This window comes from Nansenia antarctica, assembly GCF_963989245.1.
Source record: "Nansenia antarctica genome assembly, chromosome: 11".
NCBI lineage: Eukaryota > Metazoa > Chordata > Actinopteri > Argentiniformes > Microstomatidae > Nansenia > Nansenia antarctica.
The window spans coordinates 28151974-28166341 of NC_137681.1; the positions used below are offsets into that span (position 1 = coordinate 28151974).

The 14368-nt window shown below is 45.0% G+C and overlaps 1 pseudogene across 1 annotated transcript in view; it reads right to left on the reverse strand.

The window, feature by feature from the left end:
* The window catches only part of LOC308168073 (serine/threonine-protein kinase WNK4-like), a 74416-nt pseudogene extending 62678 nt beyond the window's left edge, over nucleotides 1-11738 (reverse strand). The window contains exon 1 of the transcript in view: nucleotides 11025-11738. The product of the transcript in view is annotated as a serine/threonine-protein kinase WNK4-like (transcript). The remainder of the gene's footprint in view (nucleotides 1-11024) is intronic.
* Nucleotides 11739-14368: the final 2630 nt, after the last annotated feature.

Below are 14368 nucleotides of genomic sequence, written 5' to 3' on the forward strand. Positions count from 1 at the left end.
CATAAATCCGGCTTAACTAGCTATCTAACCTAACGTTACGCCAAGCTACAGCTGCTCACAGAGCTAGTTGATTGGCTAGCTAGCATTGCTGGCTAGACTACAGACAGCTCACGTTAGTAGGCTACGCTTGGCGCTGTTTATCTTACAGACAGCTCGCTGGTGGACTCAACATAATTGAAATAGCATTCACTTATCAAGCATCATTCATGATCATCCACCATGACTACCTGGTATTTTAATAGCGACCACCCCTCACTTCATTTCATCTCGCGTTCTCCTGGCTTCAACATGGAAAACCCCTGCTACGTAACGTTACATACAAGCGCCTCTGTCTGTCACATGCGTGCCACAGGGCAAATAAATTAATAGCACAAACGCTCATAGCATGTACAGCCCTGTCCATGAGACGTTGTTTTCCAACATGTAACAGTAAAGCTAACATAAACATTACGACCCTAACAATATAACGTTAGCCAGTTGGCTAACAACGTTAGCTAAAACGTACCCAGCTGATTCTTGCATGGCTCCCGTTTAAAAAAAATAAAAAAATAAAAAAAAAACGTTTTTTAAAAATATAATTTTTTATGCGATTAGTCGACAACAACATTTCACGTCGACGAATTTCCGTAATCGATTAGTCGTGACTAATCGACTAATCGTTGCAGCCCTACCACACAGTATACACACACACACACACACACACACACACACACACACACACACACAGTATACACACACACACACACACACACACACACACACACACAAACACACACACACGGTCACAGTCACACATGGTCAACACCCAAACCCATGGAGTTCGGAGTGATTCTATTTTTTTCCTAAATCATCATTATCATCATTACCCCCCAATCTGTTTTTCCTGGAGTAGACGAGGTCCTCTATCTTCATAATGATGAATAGAGGACCGTGAAGATTAGAGGAATAAATGACTTCTTAAAATGGCTTAAAATGATGAATGGGTTTGACGTGCTCCGACAGAGAGAGGGGGAGGGGCTTAATCAGCATTGACCCAAATGATGGAAAGATCAGGAGTGGAAGAGATGGGGATGGGGGGGATGGGGGAGGGTAAATGAGATTCATAATCCACAATTCATCTCCAAGGGTCGTGTCGGACCTGCCCAGACATTCATCAGGTGTCCAAAACAGAAGCTCTTAACGATGAGCTCATAGAGACAGAGAACAAACAATCCATTCATCATAATGTGAAAGATATTCAGTTAATCTCACCCTGAAAAAACTTCTTAACAGAACGTTTTTTTTTTTTACAGGCTTGGAAAAAGTTTATATGAATCCTGGCGCAATCTGAGTCCTGACTAAAACCTCCCCACGAAAACTATTATCGATATGAGGGCTTTTTTCTGTAATGGGGGTGACTCTGTTGGGACAGGCAGTTGCCAAGGATACAGTCATGTCTGTAAAAGTACAATAGCTCAATCATTACAGCTGGCAGGTGGAGATATGACTTTTAGATCGGTTATTTTCCCAATGGGCGTTTCTGTTGGCATCTCTCTCTGCTGGGGTTGGCATGGCCCAAGATCTGCCTCCAGGTAAAGGGTTACGCACCAACATTTAGAGGGGGGGCAGGAGGGGTGGAGGGGGGATGGCGGTGATCAGAATGATCAACACATTTTCCTCCATTTGCTCATGATCTCATTAACTGAAGTGGAACACAATGACATTTATTCGAAGGAAATTATTATTATTATTATAATGATTTCATAAAAACGTTGAATTTTAAAACAGCCCTGTCCTCTGTGCTCACACATCTGGACAAGTGCTTAAATGACAAAACATGTAAAGTGTCTAAAATGAATTAGATTAATTAATTATTTATTTAATTAATTAAACGTGGACGTGATGTGCATGACAGACACACTGTTCTCCCTCCTGGTGATACTAGGATACACTTAAGTCCTTTCCAATTCCAATTCTCAGAAACGCCTTTGGAGACGGCTTATGGTACAAATATGAACACTCACAGGGTTCCCACACCTTCTGAAACATCAAATTCAAGCAATACAGAGACTTCTTTACTAGTTGACGAAGGAAATGCAAGCACTTTCAATGACCCATGTCTATTTTCAAAAACTTTTAAGGCCTTGATATGTCTTCCTCAAATTCACAAACTTTCAAGGATTTCAAGGACCCGTGGGAACCTTGCATTCAATTCACAGGCTCTGGTGGACATTCCTGCCAATTGCACGCACCCTCAAAACATGCGGCATCTGTGGCATTGTGCTGTGTGATAAAACTGCACATTTTAGAGTGGCCTTTTATTGTGACCAACCTTATCTGTGCAATCATCATGCTGTCTAATCAGCATCTGGATATGCCACACCTGTCAGGTGGAGGGATTATCTCAGCAAAGGAGAAGTGCTCACTGAGACAGATTTAAACAAATGTGTGAACACAATTAGAAATAGGCCTTTTGTGTACATAGAAAAAGTCTTAGGTCTTTGATTTCAACTTGTGAAAAATTGGAGCAAAAACAAAAGTGTTGCGTTTATATTTTTGTTCAGTGTACATATTTGTATAAACTAAATATACTGAAGGGGAGGTGACCAACGGAACATTAATTAGCCTACTTGGTATCTGGTTGTTTGTTGAGCTTGCAGCTACAGTACAGACAGTGTGTCCATTATTAAATTAATAACCCGTACTAAAATATCAACCCTCACTACCTGACACAGCAGGAACACGTCTGTGTGTGAGGGGAGGCTGGTGGAGGTAGAAATGAGAGGACAGGCTCATTGTCATGCATGGAATAGAATGGGCAATGGTATCATATAGTCTGATACCGTTCCACATTACAATGAGCCCATCCTCCAATTTCTACCTCCACCAGCCTCCACTGCTACATGTAGAGCATGGCGTTAACACTGCTTAGGTTGTGGGTTCGATTCCCGCTGGGACCATATATACTGAAAAATGCATGCACTCTGTATGCAATCGATGTAAGTCGCTAAACGAGGGCCGAAGAACATAACCTCCTATCTGAAAAATTCTGTAAGATTTTAAATTTGTTTCTTTAATTTAATTTAATTTTTATTTTTATTTTTATTTTAATTTTAAGATTTTAAACATTTTTGCAGATAGGAGGTTATGTTCTTCGGCCCTCGAAATATGATCATTTCCACCTCCGTTCCTACCCAGAGTTCACTCAGCAGCACACACGTGTGTAGAGGAGACGCCCTCACCCTCCTCCCTGAACCATACACAGTCAAAGCTGACACAAACAATCAACCTTGGCGGACCTCGCGACACACGTCACACGTGACGTAGTAGGTAGCTGGCACCTAGCTACAGGCTACAGTCTACCCCCCCCTCCCTCCCTCCCTCCCTCTCCTCCCCTCTGCCCTGCAGCGGGACGCTACGTCCCTGGACCATGTGCTGAAGCTGATAAGAAGCGCTAGTTTTCTAGCATTGGCGCTAACCCACGCAGTAGGGACCAGTGTTGCCAGATTGGGGCATATTCCCTGGGCTACTTTTGATCACACTGGACGGGAAGAAAAGCATTTGGGGTGGTTGGGCTGCTGGATAATAATATAGCATTTTGGGGCGGTAGCTACGTTTTGGGCTGGTGGTTTGCGGTGGATTCGCTGGTTTTTAAGACTGTGGTTGGGCTGGATATTATCAATCCCATCTGGCAACCCCTGGTAGGGACCAGAGAGGATAGATAGACGGTGTTGAGTAGGCAACAGGAGAGAGAGGAGACCTATCAGCAGGGCTTCTGACACCGAGATACGAGGTCTATATTGGTAGGAAGGAGGATAAAGCTCGACCTACATACGTGGAGAGGCTGGTTTGGGTTCTGGTCTGTGATGCTCTCTGGGTTAATGGCGTGTGGGATAAAAGTTATTAATGCTCTGCCTGCCTTTTTAGAGCACGTTTTAATATATGAATGTCTCACAGCGCCAGGTTAAGTTGTGAAAGGATATTTTTCTGACCTTTAACAACTGAACCTGGCACTGTCCGACATTCATAAATTAAAAGGTGCACTAAAATGGCAGAGCATGTAATGTAAACACTATTTCTTCCCGATTTTTCTTTCTTCACTCCAACAATGTTTCCAGCACTCGCGGGAGTGATGCAAGTCTGCCCCAAACCCCCCCCCCCCTTCTCTCCCTTACTCTGCCCCAGTCGATGTAATGTATGTAATATGCTTAGACCCAGAGGACAGCTCACGTGTTGGAATAGCTGCCTAATGGTTTCCATATGTTTGGACATGTTGAAATGTATTAGTTGAATGTTGAGGGGTGAGTGCAGAGTGAGAAGGGGGGGAGAGAGAGGGAAGAACAGAAAAGATAAATGTTTGTGAATCTTATGTATATAGTATATATACATATATACTACACAACAACTCATGCATCGCACACACAATCTGCTTATATTGGCCATAGGAACTGCAGCCAGTATGTGTGTGCGTGTGTGCGTGAGTGTGTGTGTGTGTGCGCGTGCGTGCGTGTGTGTGCATGTGCATGTGTGCGTGCGTGCATATGTGCGTGTGCGTATGTGTGTGTGCGTGCGTGCATGCGTGTGCGTGTGTGTGTGTGTGTACCCCCTCCAGCTCAGCACGTGTCAGTCGTCCGTCTGCGCTATTGGCTGTTATAGTTTATCAGTAGATAACAGTCAGTGTGTGTGCTTTCCTTTAGGGGCCCGTGTGTCTGTGTGTGCCCTGAGAACACACTTCACTAAGGACCGCTATAGGAGTAATAAGACTGGACACCTCCTCCTCTGGCTGGCTCCAGCAGGGGGGGGGGGGGGGGGGGATCAGGGTCAGGCTGGAGGGGGTTGAATCCTACTGTCATGTAAGGTTTCAGATGTCTATTAGGTTTGTCTTTATGTTGTATTTTAAAACGTTTTATTTTAGTCTATGTACATGGAACAGGGAACAATGGGGGGTGGGCCAGCTGCCACTGCTCTTGACATGGAAGCACTTTGGTGTTGATGCGGTTACACACATGACAATACAGCCAGTCCTGTACTATTGTCACTTTTTTATTATTATCTTGAATGATGCCTATTGCCTTATTGTCTTTGTGCTGCGATGTCAGGGAACCCAAGCCTAACAACGTTGACTCTCTTACACTCGTGTAATGTGACGGAACAAATAAACGTCTAAAAGCTGAAACTTATTAAACTGCACTTTTCTCTGACAAATGAGGCTATTGTCCGTGAGGAGAAATGAACACATTCATCTACAGGACATGTGGGGGCAACACCCTTCAATTTGCACAATGTCTTGGCATGTTTGGTAGCAAACAGCGACATCCCGCATGTCCATATCAATAAAAACTCGAACCCAATTTGTGGGTTTTTTGAAAGACTGCGCTATTGTGTTGAACACACTGGCCAGTACTCTGAATGGGGGTTTAGATATAGGCTAGACAACACTGGTTCCTTAAGGCTAGAATGAGAATGTGATGAAGGACGTGTGTGTGTGAAGGGATCAAGGTGAAACAGAAGAGCATCTTTAACCTTTAATGAAGGTCAGAGGAAATGGCTGCAGGTCTGTTGTTGAATAACCACGGCAACCAACCAACCAACCAACCAACCACGGGTCGTTAGAAGGACCTGTTGTGCGATCCGATCGATCTCTGTTGTCTGCGTTCACGAATGATGCACGCACGCACGCACGCACGCACGCACACGCACAGACACAGACACAGACACAGACACACACACACACACACACACACACACACGCACACACAGACACACACACACTCACAGTTTCACCGGCTAAGCCTCCATAATAAAGCACAATCAGACAGACCTGTACTGTATTTCAGGAATGTCTTCTGGCGCTTGATTGGATTTGTAGGAAGTACACCTGAACAGAGCGTAATGACATCACACAGCTCAGGACCCAATCGGCGACTGAAGCGGATAAAAGCAGCAGGTGGAGACTGGTGGAGAACAACTGACTGTTATGAGCCAGGAGGAGTGACAGGTCACTGTGACCGTAAACAATAACACTGCAGGCTACCCTCTGTTCTCAGTCTCTCTCCTCACGTGGAACATATGGCCCAACCTTTCCCCCTCCTGCATTAGTGACAACAAGGGACAACAATATCACGTGTCATGTATGTATTTTTCATTGCCGACAGCCGTTCCTGAGTCACGTTCGCTAGGTATTCTGGTTTACCTCTCCTGAGGGTGAGGGTTGCTAGGAAATCGTTGCCCGCGGAGATGCTCTCCAGAGCTGTTTAGCCTATATGCGGCACGGAGTGTATCCAAACACAGAGCTGAGGAACATCCTTATTGGAACACGGAGGTTCTGGGGGTCTAACAACACAACATCTAACCTGCTTCCTCCTGACCCCCGTCACAGAATGGGTCTGTTCGGTTTTAATGAACCTTTATTTCTCCAGGTGGATTGAGACTTATCTCTCTTGAAAAGAAAGGAGATTTCATCGAGATGGCTTGATCTAAAGCACCACTGTCAATTGACTGCACAATGACTTGATAGGTGGGGGGATTGTACTGTGTGTTTCCATTGACAATGTGTGGCAAGAAAAGGCAAGTTTATTTGTATAGCACATTTCATACAACAGGGGCAATTCAAAGTGCTGCTTATAGTTTACATTTACATTTAAGGCATTCAGCAGACGCCTTATTCCAAAGCCACTTACAATCGATACATTTGACTAAGCAAGTGAATCATCAATCCACCAGTTAAGTCGTAGCAGGAAGAGTAATCCAGCTCAGGCCAGGGGCCATTGGCAGTCTCTGTGATAGAAGGAAAAACCTTCTTCTATTACCTTCTTCTAAACCTAGACTTTTTTATTTATTTATTTTTTTACATTTTATATAGACACTGGAGAAACAGAGAAACAGTACAAGGTGGGCAATAGACGTTTTTAGGGGACACAGTAAATGGGAAAAGCGGGTGTCTTCAGGAGACGCAGTGCTGGGGGGCAGTATATGTCTCAGGAGGAGCAGTGAGAGCAGTAGATAGTATTTGGGCCATCAGTCAAATACAAACCAGGTCAAGAGTCAAGACTTGAGAGGACTTCAGATTAACACACTTGTGTCATCAGCAGACTGTAGCCTAACCGGAGATCAATAGGGAATAGCAGCTGCTGTTTGAATCCCTGTCATGTTCCGGAATAATTTGGCAGTTGGTGAGTTAAACGAAAGGATAACTTGATCCTCCAGTAGCTCCAGTAGCTAATGTTAACCTCCAGATTACAGCTCAAGCAGCATAGTTATGCATAGTTAAGAGGGCTTTCCATATAGGCTTCCTCCTGCCTGTCTGTCTGACTTCCTGCTATGATTCACAATCAACTGAATCTAGTCTGGTTCTGATTTTCAGCTTGATTTTGGCCTCACTTGTCCTTGATTTTGACCTCTCCTCAGTAAAAAAATAAATACATAAAGTGAGTCAGTTAATAGCTGCACATACTGTAGGGGCCAAGATACTGTAGGGGCCAAGATAATGTAGGGGCCTACTGATCAAACCTACGGTGTGGGGGAATCTGACAAATGCCAGTCACACGGAGACCATCGCGCTTACCTCAGCGGTTACCCGGCAACAATGGCCCCCACCAGTAAGCTCATTAGAGATGATTATGGAGTCTTAGGGGGGGCTCATGTCTCCCGTGGAGAGAAACCGACCACAGTGGCATCCAGCCAAAGAAAGGCAACCTACCCCTATGCTGGGTCTCTAAGCGATAGGCTAATCTAAAGAGGCAGGACACAGTACTGGACACAGTACTGATTAAAACCACGTGTAACCCACGTGGGGGGCAAATCAAAGTCTTCATGTGTAATGTATACTTCATGTGCTGCCGTGGCCCAGTGTTAACAAGTGCAGGCCTCTACATTCTGTCCGGGCGTTAAGAAGGACATCTGTGCCTCTGCTCAAAGGCTGTAGGACCCATCACACACAGCTGCTGGAGTGCAGCAGAATACAGCCTTAGGAGCAGTAGCTTTGATTTATTTATTGAATATTATTATATTTATTCATTAATTAGCTCATTAATTTCATGATTAAGATGCAACCCCCCCCCCAAAAAAAATCTTCATAATCATAATCTTCTTCTTGTAATCTAATATAATTGTATTCTATAGACAATGCTCTATGTACATAGACTAAACTATGTGGTGGGTGTTTTTATAGAGTGGAGAATCGGCACACTCGCATGTCTCCGCTTCTGCCTTCAGCGACAGTTCGTCCTGCGGAGCTTTGATCTGAGCTCTTCTGTGTGAAGCCACTCTCCTCGATGGGGGGGCGCCCTCGTCACGTGGCGCTTCAAACAGCACTGCAGCTACATGCATCTCTATAGGCCTTCTTCAAACAGCACCGCAGCTACATGCATCTATATAGGCCTTCTTCGCTCAAACAATCAAGTTATTCTCAAGAACCTGAACCCGAAGACGTTTACTCTGTGTACCTGTACATTAGATAATAGTCATAAAAGCAATTCCGATTCGGCTTCGGATTCAATAACAAAACCATCAAGTTATTCTCAATAACGTCATTGACCACCAGGCACGGGAGGAGAGGTACCGATATGGCTCAACAACAGCCAGATTGTCTCGGTCCCTGGTGCCCCGGTATATACGGCAGTAGGGAACGACTTAAGGAAGGACTTACAGGGGGGACTTTTAAATCGCTGACTCAGTCGCCATAGTGTGTTAAGCAATTGCTGGAGCGGCTGCTACACTTAGCTGCTTAGGATCTGTTGGAGATAGGTATGCCTACTTCACACACAGCTAATCCCAGTGTTTACACGGTAACCATGGGTTACGTTACCAACAGCACATGAGATGAAGTCTCCTCGTAGGTAGATCCTGGGATGAGAACTCACAGAGGTCCAACTTGAACTCCGGCAGTACCGGAGGAGGGTGAATAAAGTCGGCCAATTTGTCAACGTTCTATCTAGACTGCCATGGGTGACTTTATTAACCTGAAATGCATAAATTATATTTCTTTCTCCAAAGCGACTTACAACAAACGCATTTGTCTAACTAAGTGGATCCTCTATCCACCAGACCGTAGCAAGAAAAAGTAATCTATGCTCGGGCCCGGGGGCCATTGGCAGTCATAATGCTAGAATTAAGATTTATTTATTTATTATTTACAGTAGAAAACGGTACAAGGGATGCTTTGGTTTGTAGCCAACAAAGGTATTGTTGCTGGGTAAACACTACATCAAACTCTTGTCACTCTGAAGACTGCTCTATAATTATTTGGCAGTTAGTGAGTTAAATGAAAGGATAACTTGTCATGAAGGTGTTCAAAACATTTATACGGTCTATGTGTACATTGTCATATTCTAAATGTCATGATGCTATACAGAAGATGCCAAATGGAATAGGGTCAATTTGGGAAAAGCACTAGACAAAGCATACATATATAACACATACCAATTTAAGGCCCACAGATGACAGATGGTAGACATGTCGTTAAGATAAACTACTCACTACTGCCTGAAGGAGAACTAACAGGTTAGCATAATGCTGGCATCTGCGATATCTGTCGTTTTATCAAAGGTTCAAAGGTTTAAGTAAGCTTTAAGTTCTTCATTTGAGGTAAAGCCAGGAAATTCTCACCCTGCCTCTCAGGGAGTGGTGGCTTCAAAGCCATACAAGGCCCCCATAACAAACTACTCTTACATAACAGCGAAATAATCTAGCCTGACAAAAAAAAAAAGTGACCATAGTGTTCTATTATGGTCGTATGTTTGAGAGAGGGCAGAATTCAGGTGATCTGTGACTCTGGTTTTGGCAGTTAGCCCCTTTTCTGTTCTGTGGTGAACACACGAGGCTGAGAGAGAGAGCCACGCTGGTGGTGTCGCTGGGTGGTAATGACAACAAAGATTAGAAGAGGATCAGAACAGACAGCGCGGCTCAGGAGGAGAGCAGCCCAGCCCCGCTGACAGGATGACCTGACGAGCCCGCCCTCGGACAGGACCGTCCTCAAGGTCACAGAGATTATGGATGACCAGTTGACCACCACACTGCCTCACAGAACGCTCCCACATGCTCCCACACGCCCCCACACGCCCCCACACTCTCACACACCATGTGGCCGATGGGGTTTCTTAAAGGTTGTTGGGCAGTCTCACGCCTATTTTCTTTGCTTCATTTTATTGGATCGAGTTGAGTGAAAATAGACAGGAAAGGAACGAAGGTAAGGAGACGAAGGTAAGTCAGCAGCAAGGCACGGGCTGGATTCCAACCCATGCCGACATGGGCATGTGTGTGCACACTGTAGACACGTAGTACACTGTAGACCACAGGACCACCCCAGGCTGACCACCCCACACCGGGGGGACTTCTTTCCAGAAGAAATAGAGTGAGAGAGAGAGAGAGAGAGAGAGAGAGAGAGAGAGAGAGAGAGAGAGAGAGAGAGAGAGAGAGAGAGAGAGTGCAGCCTATGCTGAATTAAGAGTGAAAAGCAGAACCAGTGGGTCCAACACATACAAATGTCAAATACTGTACAAGTTATGAGGTGAGCCTGATGTTCAGCTTGCAGTTTTGCACTTTTGGGACTATTATTTGAAAGTATTTGGCATGTGTTAGTTTAACCTAGGTCTGGTGAAAAGACACAATAAAGAAATTGATAGGCTACATGTTCTTGGCAAACGCACTACCAGAGCCGTCTTACATGAACTTTCACTCCGTTACCACCAGAGCCTTCAGCTCTGCCAATGTCTCTGTCACAGAGCAGGAGCAGCTGTTGAGACACCAGGGTCAGCAAGGAAAACCCCTAACCCCCAACACATCACATGAACTAGATAAACCAGGGGTGAACCAGGTTGGCAATAGATTAATCAGCACTTTTATCATTGCTTTTCCAGTGTAGAAGAACCACAAGTGAAATTGTGAAACCACAACCACACAAGTGAAATTGACTGACTGACTGATTGACTGACTGATTGATTGACTGACTGATTGATTGACTGACTGACTGATTGATTGATTGACTGACTGATTGATTGGTTTAGGTTACTCTAGTGGAGCAGGTAAATGAATGCTCTCTGACTCACCTGCAGCTCGCACCACGCCACCTCCACGGTGGTCTCTGTGTCCAGTCCTTTGTAAACGTTCTTGAACGACCCTCTCCCAATCTCAATGTTGAACTTCAGGTATCTTCCATCGGGTGAGGTGGCCACAGCTTTAGTCTCGATGTCCTCTCTCTCCTCCTGCTCCCATTGACTGTCTGTGAACGGGACGCGGGACAACACGACTTTGTGCGGTTTGTGTTGAACAAGGTCGTTGTCGGAGTCCGAGCTGACAACATCTTGTCGTGTGTGGTTGGGGACCGGTACAGAGGTCCAGCTCTCGGGCGTGGAGACGGGCTCTGCCGCCGGGGGGGTGGTGCTGGTGCTGGTGCTGGTGGTGGTGGTGCTGGTGCCCGGGCTGGAGACGGGAGGAGGAGACGGGGAGGTGGGTGGAGGAGACGGGGAGGTGGGTGGAGGAGACGGGGAGGTGGGTGGGGTGTCCAGGCAGGTCTTCTCCTCCTCCTCCGTCCTGGCCAGGATGTTCTCCGCGGACCATGACAGAGCTTTGGAGTTGAGGAGTGTCAAGGTGTCGATGTCCACGCTGATTTGATGGAGGCCATAAGAGTTCCTCCTGGCGCCGAGGTTGTGCGTCGGGCGGAGCAGGGAAGGGCCCCGGGCGGGTGAGCTGCGGTCGGCGGGCAGATCCCCCGGGAGGCTCGGGAACCCCCGGCCAGGTGTCTCCACCTCCGCCCCAGACATGCTGCTGCCGGCGCTCCTCTACCAACCCTTACTGATTTCTGAGGGTAGGAAAAAAATAAATATTGATAACAATAATAATAACAATAATAATAACAATAATAATAATAATAATAATAATAATAATAACCTTTATTTGTATAGCACTTTTCCTGCAAACGATGCAGCTCAAAGTATTTTAAATAAGAAAGAGACAAAGCACCGATTTCCCCTACACGCGTATTTTTCAACAGTTATGTAATGATGTGTTAAACATGTTAAGCATAATGTCCTGGGCTATTAGGATAAAATACATTTAATATACACGAGATCATTTGATTGAAATATATGATGACACACAGCCTACACACGGTGACACTACTGGTAAATGGATACAGCCGAAGCCAACATCTTTCACATAGAACACGCAGTACAAAACTCTGGGAAAGTAGCGGACTTACTTAATTCTTCGACCTCAATTGTTCAAGTTAGAAGATAAAAATAATAATATATACTAACACTAATAATCCGAATGGACGTGTGTGTTCGGGTGTAACCTCCAGAAGACTGAGTGTCTCCACACGGGGCTGAGCGCTCCCCACCTCCCCCCGCTGACTCCGCCCCCTGAGGTACCTGTCCCTGTGGAATTATAGGCTGCGTTCATACATTCGCTCTGAGAGCGCCGGAGCGCACACTGCGCACACTGCGTCCAACGTCATACATTTTTCAAGTAATATGATTGGACAAGAGGCATTCCATGAGTGCTGATCAGATTCCAGAGCGAGTTTACGAACGCAGCCTTAGACGGAGAGGGTCCGAACGGCTTGATCCACATCACACATATTGATTTTGACCTGAGATTTTTTTTTGCTATTCTTATTTTCTTAACCCAGTTGAATCTACGGTATTTTTGCCCGTTTTTCACTACCTTTATGTTTTAGCTCATAATTGTTCTTGCTATGCCCCATCCATCATGTGTTTCATAGAAATATTGATTAATTTCAGAACAAAAGCAAACAGTCTATGCGTAGGATAAACCCAAAAAATATTGAAAAAAATATCGAAGATTATTAGTAAATGTACCTACATTTAACGAGTTAATACTCGTTTTCTTATTTTAATGTGATTGAGCATCTTCCTTATGTTCAGTCAACATATTAACACAGAACTGTTATCTGTGGTTTTTAAAAGAGGGACCAAAACACCACAGTCATTTGATAATAAGATCTATTCTTGTTCTCGTTGCATTTGAACGGTCCCTCACTCTCTTAGGTTACTATGTCAATATAAGACTAATATTATCTCCCTGTGCTTGATATGAGGGGCCCCAGGAGGCCGAATAAGGTAACCCAGCACCCACAATAGGTGTCAGTCACCAGCCGGTTATTTAAATCTATGGTATTATTACCTACCTGCCTTCCTAATCATATCCTACTACTGTTGACTGCCTTCTACGCAGTAAGTAAGGGCAGTGTAGGATTAACCTGCTAGTTTAAGTCAGCCGAGGTCGGAATAGCACTGGGGTATTCATCAGATCTCTGCTATTTTCTGCTACTACCTAATTAGCTCCCTGGAAACATGCCAGGGAGGGATTAAAGCAGGGGTCCCCATTTACTTTCCATGGCGGGACAGTTTTATAACGCACTGGGACACCGTGGGCCACACAATGGCGGAACCAAACACTCTTATAATAATAATAATAATAATAATAATAATAATACATTAGACTTATATAGCACTTTTCTAGACACTCAATGGTCATGGTCATGGTGTGACAGGTTGAAACGTGTTCAGATTAATAATTGAGTTACATTAATAGTCTACCAATATTCTTAACGAGTTATGCAAATACCAGTAAACAAGAAATATGGTCAGTCAGTTATGGGAATATTTATTCAAATGTATGTTTGCTCTTTAGACCTCAGTCCCAAATGTGCGCACTGTAATCCACTGGTACCGGTTGCGGCCAGTAGGGGGCGGTGGACAGCGGTGTAGGCTACTCTCCAAATTGTAATCTCATTATTGTACCCTCCCACTCATATTTTTCATTTTGTCAGCAGTGTCAGCAGTGCACCGGATTCAAACCCATGCCGACATGGGCATAATGTGTGTAATAATGAGTTACTGTAGACCGCGGAGGAGGGAGAGAGAGAGAGGGAGAGAGAGGGAGAGAGGGAGAGAGAGAGAGGGAGAGAGAGGGTGCAGCAGAGTAATCTGACAGACAGCTAAATTAACTCATACTGCTTGTGTGGGTTAAATTTGGGTCATCTGTCAACATCTCCTGTTCCAACACTCCAAATCTTCTGAACAGCAGCAGAAAGAGAGAGAGACAGAGACAGAGACAGAGAGACAGAGAGAGAGAGAGAGAGAGAGAGAGAGAGAGAGAGAGAGAGAGAGAGAGGAGGGAGAGAGACTTATCACCAAGGCCACAGTTGAGAGCCCCACCTGTCACAGAAACACACTGAGGGTTATCAGCATAAACACACAACAACAAGAGCTGCACCAGCCCCTACAGAGACAGACACACACACACACACACACACACACACACACACACACCACATTATTACTGTAGTAACTATCATCTAGCAAGCTAGCTAATCATGAAGGGGTTCTGCCCATCTGCTGGCTGTAACTAGGTCATATGCCAACAT